The sequence below is a fragment of the Phocoena phocoena genome, chromosome 3 (genome assembly GCF_963924675.1).
Source record: "Phocoena phocoena chromosome 3, mPhoPho1.1, whole genome shotgun sequence".
Taxonomy (NCBI): Eukaryota; Metazoa; Chordata; class Mammalia; order Artiodactyla; family Phocoenidae; genus Phocoena; species Phocoena phocoena.
Genome location: NC_089221.1, coordinates 57,673,683 through 57,691,727, shown reverse-complemented (window position 1 = coordinate 57,691,727; position 18,045 = coordinate 57,673,683). Strand labels below are relative to the sequence as shown.

The following is an 18,045-nucleotide window of genomic DNA, read 5'->3' as shown; positions in this document are numbered from 1 at the left end:
CCAAGTTCCTGGGACACCTTCTCCCAGCAGAGGGGCCCTTCTGGCCTTACAGTTCACACCTGAGAGAGGCTCCTTGGCAGATTCTTCCAGAATGAAGATCTGTCCTATGTGGCGTGCTTCCTCCTCTTAAACTGAGTGGCACCGGTCACTTAAATAGCAGCTTTTCTCTTTAAAAAAAAAAAAAAAAGTTTTACTTTACCAGTGCCCCCTTCACAAGGCAATTCTACATGTATTTGTTTTGTTTTAAAGATATGTGTGTCTTATTAGACTATAAGCACCGTGAGAGCAGGGACGTGTCCGAATTGCTTCCCACCATCTTCCCAGGGTAGAACCATGGTAGGTGTTCAATGAATATGTGCTGAATGAAGAATGAGACGAGGTGAGATGAGATGATGAGATGAGATGGAAATGAAACAGAACCAGGAGATCCCCTGTGTCAAAGCTGTGTCAATGGAGGAGGAGCTAGGCCAGCAGTCAGCCAACCAGATCTGGTGGTTCTAAGGAAACTGGATAAAAAGCCTCTGAGGATGGAAGACAGAAGACAGGCCAGCCAGTCCTGGACCCAAGCAGAGCAGATCAAGAATCCTGGCAATTCATGAGGCTGAGTCTAGATATGAATTTACGTGAATGGCTGAATGGCTTGTGACACAAATAATAATTCCTTCTTACTGGTCCCTCGTGGCCGGGCTTCCGCGTTCCTCCACTGCTCTCTTTAGCTGCGACGGTTCAGCTTTCATTTCCTGCTTTCTTAGCCTTACCATGAGCTCCTGCTCGTCTTCATTCTGCTTTTGTTTTATGAAGGTCATGGCTTCATCAAGTTTTTAAATTCATAATTTTATATTCGGTGTCATTTTTCATGTTTCTCAAATGTGTTTCATGGAAACCTATTTCAGGTGACTATACTTCACCTGCTATTTGTTTTCCCTGTCATGCTTCTCAATATTTTGTTCTCTCTCCTTTTTGTTTAACTATCACTACAGAGACATTTTATCTATTTTTATTTTTTTTAAATTAATTTAATTTTAACTGCGTTGGGTCTTCATTGCTGCGCACGGGCTTTCTCTAGTTGAGGTGAGCAGGGGCTACTCTTCCTTACTGTGCACAAGCTCTGATTGTGGTGACTTCTCTTGTTGCAGAGTACGAGCTCAAGGTGCACGGGCTTCAGTAGTTGTGGCACATGGGCTCAGTAGTTGTGGCTCAAGGGCTGTAGAGCACAGGCTCAGTACTGTGTCACACGGGCTTAGTTACTCCACAGCATGTGGGATCTTCCTGGACCAGGGCTTGAACCTGTGTCCCCTGCATTGGCAGGTGGATTCTTAACCACTGTGCCACCAGGGAAGTCCCAACATAGACAATTTTAAATCATTACTGTCATTTGGATAAGGTGAGTGTTTCACGGGCAAGATATTTTTAGGAGTTATGTATGGAGAGAGGACAGGCCTGTGCTCCAGATGGTAACAAGTATTCTCCTATGACATGATGTGAGGGGTGTGAGTTCATTCTTTTATACTTTACTCCCCCCAAACCAACCAAGATTGCAACTATAGAGCTCAGATGGAGGCTTCTGTACAAATACGGCTTGTATATGTGATTCTACATATGACCCTTCTTCTCCACATATTCTTGGAGACAAATCAGGTCAGAGAAACTCCTGCTGCCAAGGCACTTGCTTGTTCGCATTGCTAAATAGTTCTTTAGTTCTGTCCTCTGAATGGTCGTCACCTGCTTTTGGAGAACCGCGTATGATCAATTTTATTTGGGCATTGCACTTACAATCCCAAAGGCACCCTTCCCACTTGAGATATTTGCTTTCACCTGCTAATGAGGTGATGGGGGAGGAGCTAGCCTTCCCTCACTTCAGCGGCAGGACTATCAGAATATTCTCATTCTCTGTTTGGCTGTAATTGCACTGATAGCTCTTTATTATGTTTTGTGATTTTGAGTTATACGCGTCCTCTCGCTTTGTCAAGGGGGTAATTTGCATTTCTGTTTCTCATTGTCATCACCGTCTGAGGACAGTTTTGAAAGGGATAAGAGGGCAGCATTTGTTGTAACGTAGGCATCTCCTTGGGTGGGTAGGGTTTTGAATGTCAGCGATGGAGGGCGGGGGAGAGAGAGAGAGAGAGAGAAGCAGGTATCACAGGTGGAGCAAGAGACCGTGATGGCCAAAGGTCAGGGGTTTGAAGAGCGCTTTGGAGTCAATGACCAGATTGCTTTAGGCTAAAGTATTGCACGAGGTCAGGGGAAATGTGAGAGAAATTTGCTTGGAAAAAGTCAGAGGGATGATACTTTGGAAATCCCTCCCTGCCAGACGTGATATTTTTACTCAGTTCTACAGGCAAAGGAGAACGATTGAAAGTTTATAAGTAGTGCGTTAGCAGGTGATAGCTTGTAAGACAGATTGAAAGTGGAGGGGGCACCTGGCAGCAGAGAACAGTGATGAGTTGTCGCTGACACTTGGAAGAGAGGCGCTGCGGAACCGACCTCCCGTGCGCCACACACACACACACACACACACACACACACACACAGACACTTAAGAGTTTAACTGATTTATTCACACTATATAGTTCAACAAAGATTTAAACTGGTTTACAACACGTATAATCCGACCATATAAAGTGAAATGACAAATGCCACGCTGTAGTATAGAATCCTGTCCACCCTACCGCCCTCCACCTGACTTGAGTTCTTGAAGACCAGACCAATGTGTCTTGTATGTCTTTTTCCTGCCTTGTGGGAGGAGGATGCGTAAGAATGAACGGAGGAAAGGGAGAGCTAGCCTGACAGAAAGCCGCCTGCCGTCTCTCTCCTGCACGGACCTTAGCGGACTTAGCAGGTCAAACAAGGGCCACGGAAGGAGACACTGAGGGAGGCAGTGGACTCCCGTTCCTGGGAGGGACTTAAAAATGAGGGAGCGGAGTCCTCACGGCATCTCCAGGTGCCATTCCATGAGGATGTCTCTTGGACTCGTGGAGGCTGCTCTCGGGTGTTTGAGTTTAGGGGGAGGTGGGCTTAGGGACGCTGAAACTCATGCTCAGCCGGGAGTAGCACACGCTGAAGGTGATGGGGTGGAAAACACCTCTCTTCTTGGCCCTGGCCTGCAGAAGGAGCCATTTCTGTGTCTTTTATGCAAACAGATAAATTTCATTTCCGACGTTATCTCTCCACCCCCGCTGGTAGATACTTATCCAGTGGGGCCTGCTTGCCTCAGCTGTATCTTAACCTGCTTAGATCTTTCTGGCCTTTTCAATTTAGGAGCCATTGTCTTTTCCCATGTGAAAACTCTTAGGTGGGATACCAGCCGGGGAACATCAAACAAACTTGTAAAACCTGTTTCTCTTTGGAGCTAATAAAAGGAACATGGATGGGCCCCAGAAGACGCAGGTCTCATCCTGGCTCTGAGCAGAAGCCAGGGAATTTGTTTAATCTTTCCACGCCTTACTTTCTTCGTCTGTAGAGTGCGGGGAGATGATCAGTTTCCTTGTCGGCCTCTACCCTGAGGCCATGGAAGAGAAGAACGCTTGCTGGCGTGGGAGGGGTGGCAGGAGCCCACCCAGCAGAGAAACCATCACTGGTCCAGAGACTTTGAAAGGTGGGCCAGGTAGATCCAGGCTTGGGCCTCAGTCCTGTCTGCTGACAATTTGAAGTCATATCAGGAAAGAAACAGAGGGCACCAGTCATGCAGACCATGAACAGAAAGGAGCAGAGGCTCAGGACTCCTCATCCCAACTCTGCTGCTGCCTCACAGGGCGGAGGGGTAGGAAGGGCCCTGGAGCTCAGCAGTGGAAAGTCTTTTTTCAGCCCCAAACAATTTACTCAAGCTCAATCTTGAGTATGGACTACCAGGAAGGCCCAATGTGTAAAACAGATCTTGGGCTGGACTCCTTTGGAATACAGCTCGGTCCTATCTGACCTGCCCTTTTTTACCACACACAAGGAAACTGGGACCCAGAGAAGGCAATGCTTCCCTAAGCTCACACAGCTGGTTCATGACAAAGAACAAAAGAGAAACAGTCCAGACGTCTCCATGTTGATGAAGACAGATTTCAGGACCAGCCAGGAGAAGTGGGAAGACGAACTGAAGAGGCAGCTGGAGGTAAGAAAGAGTGAGGGAAACCTTGCCCAGGGAGGACAAAGTCCTGAGGGAAAGAGGTGACTTGACAGGTCCCTCAGGAAAAGGGGGCCCTGGGAATGGGGCCAAGTCCTTTGAAAGGGGGTGGTGGCAGGAAACAGCTCAACTTTTGCCATCAAGGCAGCTCTGTACTGGGGAAAAAGCTCCAGGACTCTTCCAACTGAGGGTTCCTTTAAGTGCGGGGCTCTTGGAAATTGCAAGGACTGGAGTTTACTATATGGTATGCATGAGTGTGGTGGGTCATTACGTGTTACCATGCAAGTAAAGGCTTCCTAGTAGTTAAATACATAAACTTGAATTAAAGCTATTGAGAATTCAAGAAAAGTAAACAAGATCAAAATAATAAAATGTGGTAAAAGCCGTAGTAGGGCTAACACTTATTAAGCCTTGCTCCTCCAATTAAATGAATTAATAGGAGGCCAGCAGTAGTGCTGGCCATTAGGTATACAGCTAAGGCTGTTGGTTGAATAAACAGCCTAATGGGTTAGATAGTTACTAATATAGGACTGAGTGGGATGGTTGTCCCTCGGGGCAGGAAATGGGCCATAAAGATGCTTCTGTTTTCTGGGGGAAGCGGTAATTACTGTTCCTGTTCATAAAGGAATAGCGATTCCTAGATTTATTGAGCGCTGTGTAGCAGGTATAAATGAATGTGGTAGAAGGCTTAGTAGATTTTTTGAGCCAATAAATAAAATATTGATAAGTGATGTATGAGGGATCACCTTTACTTGCATGACAATGCAGAGTGACCCACCAAACTCATGCTTATCATGTAGTGAATCCCAGTCCCTGCCCACTTAGAGGAGCCCTGCGCTTACAAGAACCTTCATTTGGAAGGGTCCCGGCGCTTTTTCCCAGTGGCAGAGCTGCCTCGATGGCGAAAGTTGTGCTGCTTCAGATGGCCATTATTTGTTTTGATGTAAGTTGAATTCGTCATTGTTGGATAGAAATTACACGGTTATTACTTTGTTGGTGAAGTATGGGAAATAAAACACTTGGGAAACTATTGGAATAACAATAGGTAATTCTGTTATTGTTTGGGTAGCGAAAGAGGCGAATAAATCTTTGTTCATTTTGTTTCTCAAGGGGTGTAATGTTTTGATGGTTTGTTTGTTTTGCGGTACGCCGGCCTCTCACTGTTGTGGCCTCTCCCGTTGCGGAGCACAGGCTCCGGACGCTCATGCTCAGCGGCCATGGCTCACGGGCGTAGCCGCTCCACGGCATGTGGGATCTTCCCGGACCGGGGCACGAACCCGTGTCCGCTGCATCGGCAGGCGGACTCTCAGCCACTGCGCCACCAGGGAAGCCCCGTTTTGATGTTTTGTTTTCAATTCTGAGTTGAAAGATAAGAATGTTTTGAAAGTTTTAACTGAAATATAATAAATAGTACTATAATTATAATAGTGATGAGTCACGTTAATGTATCTAGTTGTGGAATATCCTTAAGGGAAGGTTAAAATTCTCAGTCTTTAACTTAAAAGGTTTATGCTATTCAGCTTCTTAATGATTTTATAATTTGATGCTGATCATTTTTGAAATATTTTAGTGGAATTAATTCGAGGTCAATAGGCATGAGGCTATGACATAACCCCCAAATTTCTGAACGTTGTCCACAGTATGAGCCTGGTCATGTAGCATTAGGGTTGTTTAAGGTGCCCTGCAGTAGCATCTGTCTTGAGGCCTACGGAGGGAATAGCTCATGAGTGTAGGATGTTTTCGGGTGAAATTAGTATTTGGACTGTTATTTCTGTAGGTGAGACTGCTCCATTATATATTTGTAGTAGTCCTCCTGGTTTTAGATCTGTTGTAGGAATTATATAGGAATCAATTATATAGGAATCAAAATTTAGAGCTTCACATTTTGTGTATTCACAGCTTCATTATCATTGGTCACCTAAAGTTTTTACAGTTAGGGAAGGATTATTAATTTCAACTATTATATAAAGAATTTGTAATGATGGTAGAGCACTTAAAATTAGAATAATAGCAGCTAGAATAGTTCAAGCTGTTTCTACCTCTTGTGCATCTATTGTACTTGTGTGAGTTAGTTAGTTGTTAGTAGTGATGAAATGATGTAAATAACCAAAGAACTAACTGGGAAAGCAATTATAAGTGTATAATCGTGAAAATGTAAAAGTTCTTCTATAATAGGCAATGTTGAGTCTTGTAAGCTTAGTTGGAATGGATACGGCATAGAGATGTAAAAGGTTTGAACCCATAATTTAATTTGACAAAGTTATGTAGTTTTTACTAATATCTTACTTATTGAGAAAGACAGTGGTTATGAAGTTGGCTTGAAACCAGTTGGAGAAGTTTCGATTCCTTCCTTTCTTAAATTTATGTAAGTAGGTTCTTCAAATGTATGATATGGTGGGAAATATCCATGCAACCATTTAAGATTGGAAGTTGTTAACTCCACTACTGATACTTCTTGTTTAGATGCGAAAGCTTGTCGTATTATAAAAGTTACTGGTATTACTGCTGTTAATGAAATGAACCTGTGGATGAGATGGTATTTCATGTTGTGTATGCATCTGTATATTCAGAGTAACACCTCGGTAGTCCTGAAAGGCCAAGAAAATGCTGTGGAAAGAGATTTATATTAATGCTTACAAATTTAATTGTAAAATGAAGCTTTGCTCAGGCTGAGTCTATAGCCTAAAAATAACGAGAATCAGTGGACAAAGCCTCTTATGATGGTCAGTACTGCTTCTATTGATATGATGTAGTGAAAGTGTCCTGCTGCACAGCATGTATCATGAAAAACACTGTCTAAGGATGAATTAGCTAGGACAGTTTCTGTTAAACCTCCTACTGTAAATAAGAAAATAAAACCTAAGGCTCATAATATGGCTGGTGATCATTTTATTATCACCTCCATTAGTTGCTAATCAACTAAATACTTTTACTCCTATGGGGATGGCAGTAATTAGAGTAGCTGATGTAATACATGCTCATATCAACATCTATTCCTACTCTGGACATGTGTTGAGCTCATACGAGAAAGCCTGGGGAGACATTATGGCTCAGACTATTCCTATATACCCCAAAGGTTCTTTTCTTCCCAAATGATATTTGATGGTATGTGATATTATCCTGAAGCCGGTAAAAGAAGGATGTAAAAATCTGGGTGGCCAAAGAAATCAGAATAAATGTTGATATAAAATTGGATCACCTTCAGGATCAAAGAAAGATTGATAGACTGTGGTTATTAACAATAAAGTGATTCTGGCTGCTAGACGTGGGAGTGGCAATAGTAATAGTATGGTCAGAAGTAGGATGGATCAAACAAACAGTGGTGTTTGCTAATGAGATATAGCTGGAGTTTTTATACTAATAACTGTGGTAATAAAATTAATAGCACCTAGAATTGAGTATACACCTGCTAAATGTAGGGGAAAAAATGGTTAGGTCAGCCGAAGCTCCCATGTAGGCTAGACTGCCAGCTAAACATAGATATACTGTTCAGGCATGTTCAGTATGTTCAGCCTGTTAGCCTGTTCTAAAAATGGTGGTGGAAGAAGTAAAAAACTTATTTATTGGGAGAAATGCTATATCAGGTGCTCCAGTAATTAGTGGAGCTAGTCAGTTTCTGAATCCTCCAATTATAGTAGGTATGACTATGAAATTAGGTATAAGTATGAAATTAGGTATAACTATGAAATTATTACAAATGCATGGGTGGTACAGCTACATTGTAGATTTGATCATCTCCTAATAAAGCTCTGGGCCTGGTTTGGCATGATTAAAAGGCTTAAGACAGTACCTCTATTCTGGCACAGGCACCAAAAAACAGATGCTCAGTGACTATAACTTTATGGTTTGTTGAGAATAATCAGCAGTTTATGAACATAGTGAAATGGCTGAGCAAGCGTTAGACTGTAAATCTAAAGACAGGTTGAGGCCTCTTTTTGCCAAGCCCTGTGGTGAATGACATATCGAATTGCAAATTCAAAGAAGCAGCTTTAATTCTGCCTGGCTTCTCCCCTGAATGGAGACAGTAGATTGAAACCAACTGACTCGAGTATTTAGCTGTTAAATAAAATTCTGTGGGGTGAAAGCTCATCAAATCTAGTAAGAATTTAGTTTAATAAAAGAGTGTGATTTGCATCCAGTTGATGTAAGATAAAGTCTTGCAATCCTTATTTTCAGGAATTCAGTAAATACTACTTGCTTAGGGCTTTGAAGGGTCTTGGTCTGTGCTAACCTAAATTCCTAATCCAGTACTGATAATATTGATGATAAGGGAAGAAACACTGTTGATATTATGATTACTGGTGGTAAAAGTATTATTCATTTCATGTTTTTGTATTGTCATTTTATTTCATGTTATTTATTGACGGGGATGTGGTTAGTGATGTAGAGCAGATTAATCATATATAGATTGAGTAGTGCTATGATAGCTGTTAATGTTGGTAAAATATTATTTTTTGTTATTTCTTGAGTAATCATTCATATAGGTAAAAACCCTGAAAAGTGGTGGGAGGCCTCATAATGATAATATAATAGTGAGAATAATTATAGCAATTAAGGGTGTTTAATAAATTAGGAGAAGGATAACATTGTGGTGGATGAATTATATATAAATAATGTAATGAGTGTTATGATATAAGTATAGGATTATTATAGTTGGATTATAAACTATAACAGCTGTTATTCAACCTATGTAACCAATTGATGAGTAGGCTATGATTTTTTGTAGTGGGGTTTGGTTAAGACTTCTTCATCCTCCTATGACTGATTAAAAAAATATAGCTCTAAAGAAGTTGTAGCACATATATACAATGGAATATTACTCAGCCATAAAAAGAAACGAAATTGAGTTATTTGTAGTGAGATGCATGGACCTAGAGTCTGTCATACAGAGTGAAGTAAGTCAGAAAAAGAAAAACAAATACCGTATGCTAACACATATATACGGAATCTAAGAAAAAAAAAAGAAAAAGTCATGAAGAACCTAGGGGCAAGATGGGAATAAAGACACAGACCTACTAGAGAATGGACTTGAGGATATGGGGAGGGGGAAGGGTAAGCTGGGACGAAGTGAGAGAGTGGCATGGACATATATACACTACCAAATGTAAAATAGTTAGCTAGTGGGAAGCAGCCACATAGCACAGGGAGATCAGCTCGGTGCTTTGTGACCACCTAGAGGGGTGGGATAGGGAGGGTGGGAGGGAGACACGAGAGGCAGGTGATATGGGGGATATATGTATATGTATGGCTGATTCACTTTGTTATAAAGTAGAAACTAACACACCATTGTAAAGCAATTATACTCCGATAAAGATGTTAAAAATATATATATATATATAGCTCTAATTAGTAACATGTTTAGATTAATGGATGGTGAAACTCGATATAAAATTGATAGTGGTACAAGTTTCTGTAATGTTAATAAAATTAGGACAGATATTAGTGGAGCTTCGGAAATTCAAAAGTGGAATGGGGAAAAGTCCAAGTTTTATGACAAGGGCTGTTGTGATAAAGGATGCTGTTGGATTAAACACTTTTATAATTGTTCATTGGCCAGAATATATTAGATTAACAAGTATAGATGTGATGGCTTGTGTCAAAAAATATTTAGTGGATGCTTCTTTGACTTGTGGGTTGAATTTTTAAATTAAAACTAGAATAATAGCTAATATGTTTATTTCAAAGCCAATTCAGATTATTAATCCATGTGAGTTTATCATAACAACTGTAGTTCCTGAAATGATAGTGAAATGATAATAAAAATAGGGGATTTATTAGTATGGGAAGGATATAAACCAACATTCTCAGGGTATGGGACTGATGGCTTACTTAACTGACCTTACTATAGAATATGGTGTAATATGGTAGCATGGAAATTTTTGAATTCTTAGGAGTAGGTTCAATTCCTTAATACTAGAAATAAGAGGATTTAAACCTCTATAATTTACTCCATCAAAGTAACTGCTTTGTCAGACATATTATGTTCAGTGGGATGCTTGATATAATCAGTAATGATATATTTCATATTCAAAGAGCTAGCATTAGTAGTAGGAAGTTTTTCATAGAAGATGTATAAGTTGGTCATATTGGAGTCGTGGATAGAATGCTTGTATTCATAGGGAAAAAAGGATAGGAAGATGATTTTGATAATAAAATTGAGTATAGTTCTGGTATGTAGGAATAGAATTGTTGTAAAAAATATTTATTATAATAATGTTGGCATATTTTGCTAGGAAGAATAGGGCAAATGGGCCTGCTGCATACTCAACATTGAAGCCACAGACAAGTTCTGATTCTCTTTTTGTTAGGTCGAATGGAGCTTGGTTAGTTTCTGCTAGGATTGAGAGAAATCATATCATGGTCAGTGGCCAAGATGGAAAAATTAGCCATAAGTATTCTTGAGTAGTGATTATCGTTGAGAGGGTAAATGATCCATTAATTAATACAACTGATGATAGAATGATCGCTAGTGTTACTTCACATGAAATTGTTTGCACTGTTGCTCATAGGGTCCCAATTACTGCACATTTTGAATTTGAGGTTCAATCTGACAAGAGACTATAATACAGCTAATATAAATAGTATGCCTAGGTTTCTATTGATTAATGGATATGGTGTGGGTAATGGAATTCATATTGTTAGGGCCAATGTAGAGGCTAGGACTGATGCAATAATATACATATTGATGATGTTAATGGTTCTTTAATGAATAGCTGGCCAGCATTGGCAATGGGTTGGAGCAGGCCAGCACATCCAACAATGTTTGGTCCTTCATAGAGTTGTATATAGCCCAGTACTTTTCACTGGATTAGGATAAGGAATGCTGTAGCGAGTAGAATGGGAATAATTAATAAAAGAATGTTGATTATAACCAAATTGTTAAGGAAAGAAGTTAAATCTCTGGTTATACAGGTTTAAGTTTTATGCAATTACCAGGCTCTGCCACCTAATAAACCCTGTTCTTGGGCAGGGCTGGTGTAAATTAATTAAGATTAAGATTATGTCATCCATTAGTTTTGTAAAGTAGGCCTGATTTCTCTTGTCCTTTCATACTGGGAGAAATATGAAATATATAGAAATTGATCTGGATTACTTCGGTCTGAACTCAGCTCACGTAGGACTTTAATCATTGAACAAATGACCCATTAATAGTGGTTACACCATTGGGATGTCCTGATTTAATGAGGTTGTAAACCCTACTGTTGATATGAACTCCAGAATGGGATTATGCCGTTATCCCTAGGGTAACTCGTTCCATTGATGAAGCTTTTGGATCAATAAATGATAAAATATTTTGATTAGTTGGTCTAGGTTTTAATCACTTGTTTTACTCTCCGAGGTCACCCCAACCAAAATCTTAGTCCATTTAAAGTTTTGTTATCCCTTGATTTCATTAATTTTGGGGGAGGGGGTGTTGGACTAAATTAGTGCGCCATAGGGTCTTATCGTCTTATTCTGTCATTACGCTTCTTCACAGGAAAGTCAATTTCTCTAATTAAAAAGTAAAATACATTGCAACTCCCGCTTTCTTTTCATTTCTGTTTGAATGGATAAACAAGAAGGTCCTACTGTATCACACAGGGAAATATCTCCAATCTCCTGGGATAAACCATAATGGAAAAGAATATTTTAAAAAATGTATTAATGTGAAAAACTGAGTCCCTTTGTTCTACAGCAAAGATTGGCACAATATTGTAAATCAACTATACTTCAATTAAAAAAAAAAAGTAAGAGACAGTAAAACCCTCGTGTGGCCGTTCATTCAAGTCCGTATTGAAAGAACAAATGATTAAGTTACCTTCGCGTGGTCTGGATACCACAGTGGCTATTAAACATTTGTCACAGGGCAGTCAGTGCCTCTAATACTAGAAATGCTAGAGGTGATAGTTTTGGTAAACAGGCAAGGTTTGTGTTTGCGAGTTCCTTTTAAAAATCTTTCCTTAAGCACATACCTGGGTTGGGTTAACAACTGATTTATTAAATAATTATTAGGTTAAATTTATATTTAACTATCAGTGATTATCCATTCTGATATAATCTTATGTGAGGAGAAATAATTCTTGTTATTCATACTAACAGTATTACTTCTGTTGATAGATTGATCCAGTATTACGTTAGGAGTTAGTTTTTATTAGTGGAATTAAGATAAGTAAACTGTTGGACTTGAATGCTTTCTTATTTGGTGGCTGCTTTTAGGCCAACTATGATATTAATATGACAATAACTATGATATTAATAATGATAACAATATTATTAATATAATAATAACTTCCTTCTAAGGAAGTCTGTATCCTGAATGTAAAGGGCTCTACCTATTTAGATTAATATTTAAATTTATGTTAGAATTGTTTCTTAGGTAAACTTAAAGTTGAACCAAAATTCTGTACTGGATAACCAACTGTCACCAGGCTCATTAGGCTCTTCGCCCCTGTCTACAAATCTCATAATTCTGCTACATAGATGAGTTTGTTCTTTAAAAACTGTTCATAGGTTTCATCTTACTTCGGGGCATTTGACTTCTTTTTCTTAAATTGTTCTAGTTAAATCATTATGCAAAAAGTAAAAGGCGTAAACTTTGCTATTTAATAATTTAAATACTTCTTTCACCATTCCCTTATGGTACTTTGTCTATAGCACTAGTTAAAATCTCTATCGCCTATACTTTTGTTTGTAAATAAATGTTTAATTTATATACTATAATTGAACTTGATTAGTTTGGACTAGTTTTGGTTCAAAGTGATCATTTAAGATGAAAATCTAGTGGGTGTAAACTACATGATTTTAAGCTACACTTAGATCTGTCCAAGCACTTTCCAGTATGCTTATCTCTGACTGACCTGTCTCCTCTTAGATGTTAAATAGTTATAAATAAGTTGTATACATAGGTTTTGGTATTTGAGGAGGGTGACCATCTATGTGTGCATGCTTCATGGCCTAACTCAAGCCTATTTTTTTTTTTTTTTTACTCAAGCCTATTTTTAAATTTACTGCTAAATCCTCCTTTAGTTTTAAATTTTATAAATACTTTTGTGTAAAATTTAATGTTCTTGGAGTAGAAAATGTAGCCCATTTCTTTCTACCCCATAGGCTGCCTACACCTTGAACTAATAGTTTTATGTTGATGTTTGTGCTTACTATGCCTCCTTTTTAGGGTTTGCTGAAGATGGCGATAGTCTGTATTAGCAAGGAATGGTGAAGTTTATCAGAATTTACATCGATAGATTATAGAAAAGGCTCCTCTAGAGGGATAAAAAACACCACCAAGTCCTTTGAGTTTTACGCTATTGCAAGTAGTACTCTGGCATATAATTTTGTTCTAATTGTTTGGGTTGAGGGCTAAGCATAATGGAGTATTGGATCCCAGTATGAGTCTTAGCTATCGTGTAATCAGGAATATTAAAGTCATTTTTGTAGTTTATTTTAGCTGCAGCTTTTTACAGCCTAATTAAAATTTAACTTTATTATAAGAATATCTTTTTTTTTTTTTTTTGCGATGCGCGGGCCTCTCACTGTTGTGGCCTCTCCCGTTGCAGAGCACAGGCTCCAGACGCACAGGCTCAGCAGCCATGGCTCACGGGCCCAGCTGTTCCGCGGCATGTGGGATCTTCCCAGACCAGGGCACGAACCCGTGTCCCCTGCATCGGCAGGTGGACTCTGAACAACTGCGCCACCAGGGAAGCCCTACAAGAATATCTTTAACGTACTTTATACTGAAAATTTTATTGAGTTAATCATATGACCTTGGTGGCTGGCATGAAATTTCCCAACTCTAGTGAGTTAGTATAAATTAGTCAAACTTTTGTTTCTGGCTTAATTTTTATCACTGCTGTTTCCTGCGGGGTGTGGTTAATCTAGGTGTCATGAGCTCCTTTTTTTTTTTTTTTTTTTTGCGCACTATGCGCGCCTCTCACTGTTGTGGCCTCTCCTGTTGCGGAGCACAGGCTCCGGACGCGCAGGCTCAGCGGCCATGGCTCACGGGCCCAGCTGCTCCGCGGCATGTGGGATCTTCCCAGACCGGGGCACGAACCCGTGTCCCCTGCATCGGCAGGCGGACTCTCAACCACTGCGCCACCAGGGAAGCCCCCATGAGCTACTTTTTAATGTGCCTGATGCCCGCTTCTTTTAATCATTGCTCATCCAGAGGGCTTTCTCACTTGGATGTGGAATACTTGCATGTGTAATTTTATTAAGAAGTAATAGAAAGACTGGGACCAAACCCATGTGTTTATGGACTTAGTAAACTCATCTAGGCATTTTTAGTGCCTTGCTTTATTAATTTACAGTAACAAGCTAGATGTAAGGGGATCCCTGTCCATCAAAATTTTGTGAATTTAAGTAGCATGCTAGTGTTTAGTGGAAGTATTTTAAACTACTGGAGAGGGAGTAAGTTTTTCTAGTCCATAGGTTTAAAGTCAGAATTTTTGGTGTTTGAAATTTTCATTTTGTTAAAAATCTTGGCTAAAATATGTCTTAATTTGTGATTTAGATATTTCTTATAGAATGAGGGAAAGTAGGCTTTTGTGTACTGTTATATTTTAATCTTGTTTTGGAAATGTCAAGATTGGTATTAAATATATACACTTTGAGGTCTACAGGGGCTAAGGGGAGTTTGCTAATTTTTATTTGGACACGTGAAGGTACCTGTGTTTTATCAATTTTCTTATGTAAATTGACTAATACCTTATGGCTGTTGATGCTGTAAAATAATATTCAGTATAGGCTCAGCTAGATGTTGACTGGCGGTGTTAAGGCCTCAGATGGCCATTGCTGGGTCACAGCATGCCCTCAAACTTAAAATATCAAATGTATGACACCACAGTTATGTGTGCACATGGGCTGATTAGTTATTAGTCCATCAAGATGTCTTATTTAAGAGGAAAGCTTGAGAGATTCTAGGTGAGATGGTCCTGAAGTTAAGAACCAGATGCCACATACAGTTCAGTTCTAGAAACCCCCATGTTATGGGCCCAGAGCAAGAAGAGCATGTTTGTAGGATAAGCTGCCTATTTCTCAAAGCTTGGGATTAAGGAAAGTCGTTGGTTGTGATAAGTATGGTGATTAGAGTTGATTTGACTTAATGGAATTTGTACAATGAATATTTTGTTCTACATAATCATATAATATTCATAGTTTGTACTCATACACATGGAGTAAACAGTGTATGATTATATATACAATGTATCATACAATCAAGTATATATGTACTAATTGTAATGGGGCAGGTCATTTAATACACAAAGTACACAGCAATGGGATCCTCTAGAATTTGTTTTTAATACTGACATAGCACATAACAATAATATTTTACTATTTATGTGCAACTTTCAGGGAATAGTTTAGGTAGAATTTCTGATGGCGGAGTTGGAGCTTTTTCCTTGATGTTGTAAGGGAGGTTTTTCTCCTTTTCTGGTTTATAAGACCAGAGTGATAAACTACGAACACTCTTCATTTTAGAAGATTATTTCCAGTTAAGGTTGTGAGTAGCGTAAGTAAAGAATAAGAAAATAAAAGATTGATGCTAGTTGACCAATGATAAATGGGTGTTTAAATGGTTGTCCTCCAACTCATGCTAATGTTAGTAGGTCTGCTACTAGTAGTCAGAATAAGCATTGGCTGAGGGGTCAGAATACTATGCTTTGATATATGAACGACTGAGATAATTGCTAGAATTAGGATAGAAAATACTAGAGCTTATATGCCACCTTATTTATTGGGATGATATTGAGGAGATAACATCCAAGTTTCTGAAATTTAAAAGGCTCTTAATTTTGCCAAAAGCTATCCTGAAGACAGCCTTAACCACATCATACTTACACATTTCCTCTGTCCCTTTTCTGGATCATACTTTTTAAAAGAGATTAATTTGGGCAGAAAAAAGAACTGATACTATATTCACTTAGGTGAAAGAAATCAAGGCATTGAGCTTTGAGACCAAAAAAAAAAACCCGAAAAAAGTAGAGCAGAAATCTACTTCCATACATTAATAAGCAATACAGAACAAAGTAGTTATCTTGGTAGAACCAAGCGGAAGGCTAAGGCAGTGATCAAAATGGGAAGACCCTCATGTAAAGAGATCCTTGTACATTATTTACATCAACATGAAGTTCATCTTGCACTCTATTTCTAAAACTTTTTCAAAATAGAAAGTTTTTATTGTAAATGTAATACCTACCCATTATAAAAAATAAAGTGAAATTTGGACATTAAAGATCCTGTGGAAAGTAAAAATCCCATCACCCAGGAATTACAACTTGGTGCATATTTTTTACAAAGGTTTTTGTGTTAGGTGTATGCACTTTCAAACAAAAAAGAATTACCTTTTACCATCTAACGATCTCATAGCAATATTCCATATCAATGACTATAAACCTTCATGATTATTTTAATTAATTGAAGTTGACTTACAATGTTGTTAGTTTCTCGTGTTACAGCAAAGTGATTCAGTTATACATATACACATACTTTTTCATATTCTTTTCCATTATGGTTTATTACAGGTATTCCCTGTGCTGTACAGTAGGACCTTGTTGTTTATTCATGATTATTTTAAATACCTACATAGTATATCACTATATGGGAGCTATCAACTCATTTAATCCTTCCAATATTTTCATATAATAAACACATCTTTGCTTTTTTGTCTCACTGTTTTCTTATGACAAATTCCCAACAGTGATGAATTACTAGTTTAAATGATAAATAAGGTTTTTAAAGGTTTTGAATTCAAATTGCTCTCTAGGAAAGTTACACTGATTCACTCTTCTAAAGATAGAGAAGATTTAGAATACTTTCTCAAGTTCACCCTGCTCATTGCTGGATTAAAATTGTCAAATAAATTGATCCGGCTAAGTGCAGAGATTTAATTGGAAATATGCTATAAGGAAATATGCCTGTACTAGTCAGAAATCTGGTGGCTGACCTGCTGGCCAATTCACTTTCAGCCATTCCCAGCCCCTCTCCTTTACTCACTTAAAAATAAAGGCTACTTGGCTTTCTCTGCCTCTTACACAATTCTGGCCAATAGGAAGCAAGCAGAAATGTGCTGGAAAAGCTTTAAATCTCCTGACAAAAAGGACAGATATACCTGGAACTGCCCCCCTCCCAGCTTTGGATGTAAATATGTAGTTGGAAGCTGTGGCAGCCATATTGCAACCATAAGGAAAAAGCCAAAAGAATCACTTGTTCTGTCCAATACCAGCAACAGATAAACTTGCAGACTTTGTGATGCGGGGAAAAAACTTGTCTTTATCTGTTTAAACCATTCTTAGTTTTGTTTTCTGTTACCTGCAGTTAAAAAATTACTGACAGATGAAACACTGCATGCTAAAGATAAGCAGTGGTTTCTGAGTTATCATAAGTAATCATAAATATCATATATGATTAGAGGAAATATGGATATTTTAAAATAGGGGTAAAATATGTACATATAGCAAGAGATGATGGAATGAACCTTTAGTACTGAAAGCCACAGACAGCGTTAAACGCACATTTAGGAGAAGGAATAACGAAAGATGACCAAATGGAGAAAGGGCAGGATGCGCGCCAGAGGATTACTGTGTTTGTCAAAATATGCTTTCTTTTCCTCCTAGGCACACAACCACACTATGTATTTCCCATCTTTCCTTGCAGTTAGTTAGTTGGAAGCACAGATCAAGTTCTGGCTAGAGGAATGTGAACAAAGGTCATGACGCCAGCTCTGCGCCTGGCCCATAAACTCCCAGTTTCCTTCCTTCCCCATCCAACGGCCAAATGGAGAGGATTTTGAGTGGAGTCACAAAAATGGAGGGAGCCTGTGTCCTTGAATTACTGTATGGAGCAGAGCTCCTCCTCCAACCTCCTTAGGACCGTGACGTGAGCAACATACTAGTTCACAGTGTTAAGTTCCCGGGATCTTATTTATCACAGCAGCTAGCATCATTCACTCTGAACAGGTG

At 39.0% G+C, this 18,045-nt stretch overlaps 2 pseudogenes; both read right to left on the bottom strand.

The window, feature by feature from the left end:
- Window positions 1–4,378: 4,378 nt before the first annotated feature.
- On the bottom strand, window positions 4,379–5,208 carry LOC136121462 (ATP synthase subunit a-like; annotated as a pseudogene).
- A 419-nt stretch (window positions 5,209–5,627) lies between these two features.
- LOC136120179 (cytochrome c oxidase subunit 2-like) lies at window positions 5,628–6,329 on the bottom strand (annotated as a pseudogene).
- Window positions 6,330–18,045: the final 11,716 nt, after the last annotated feature.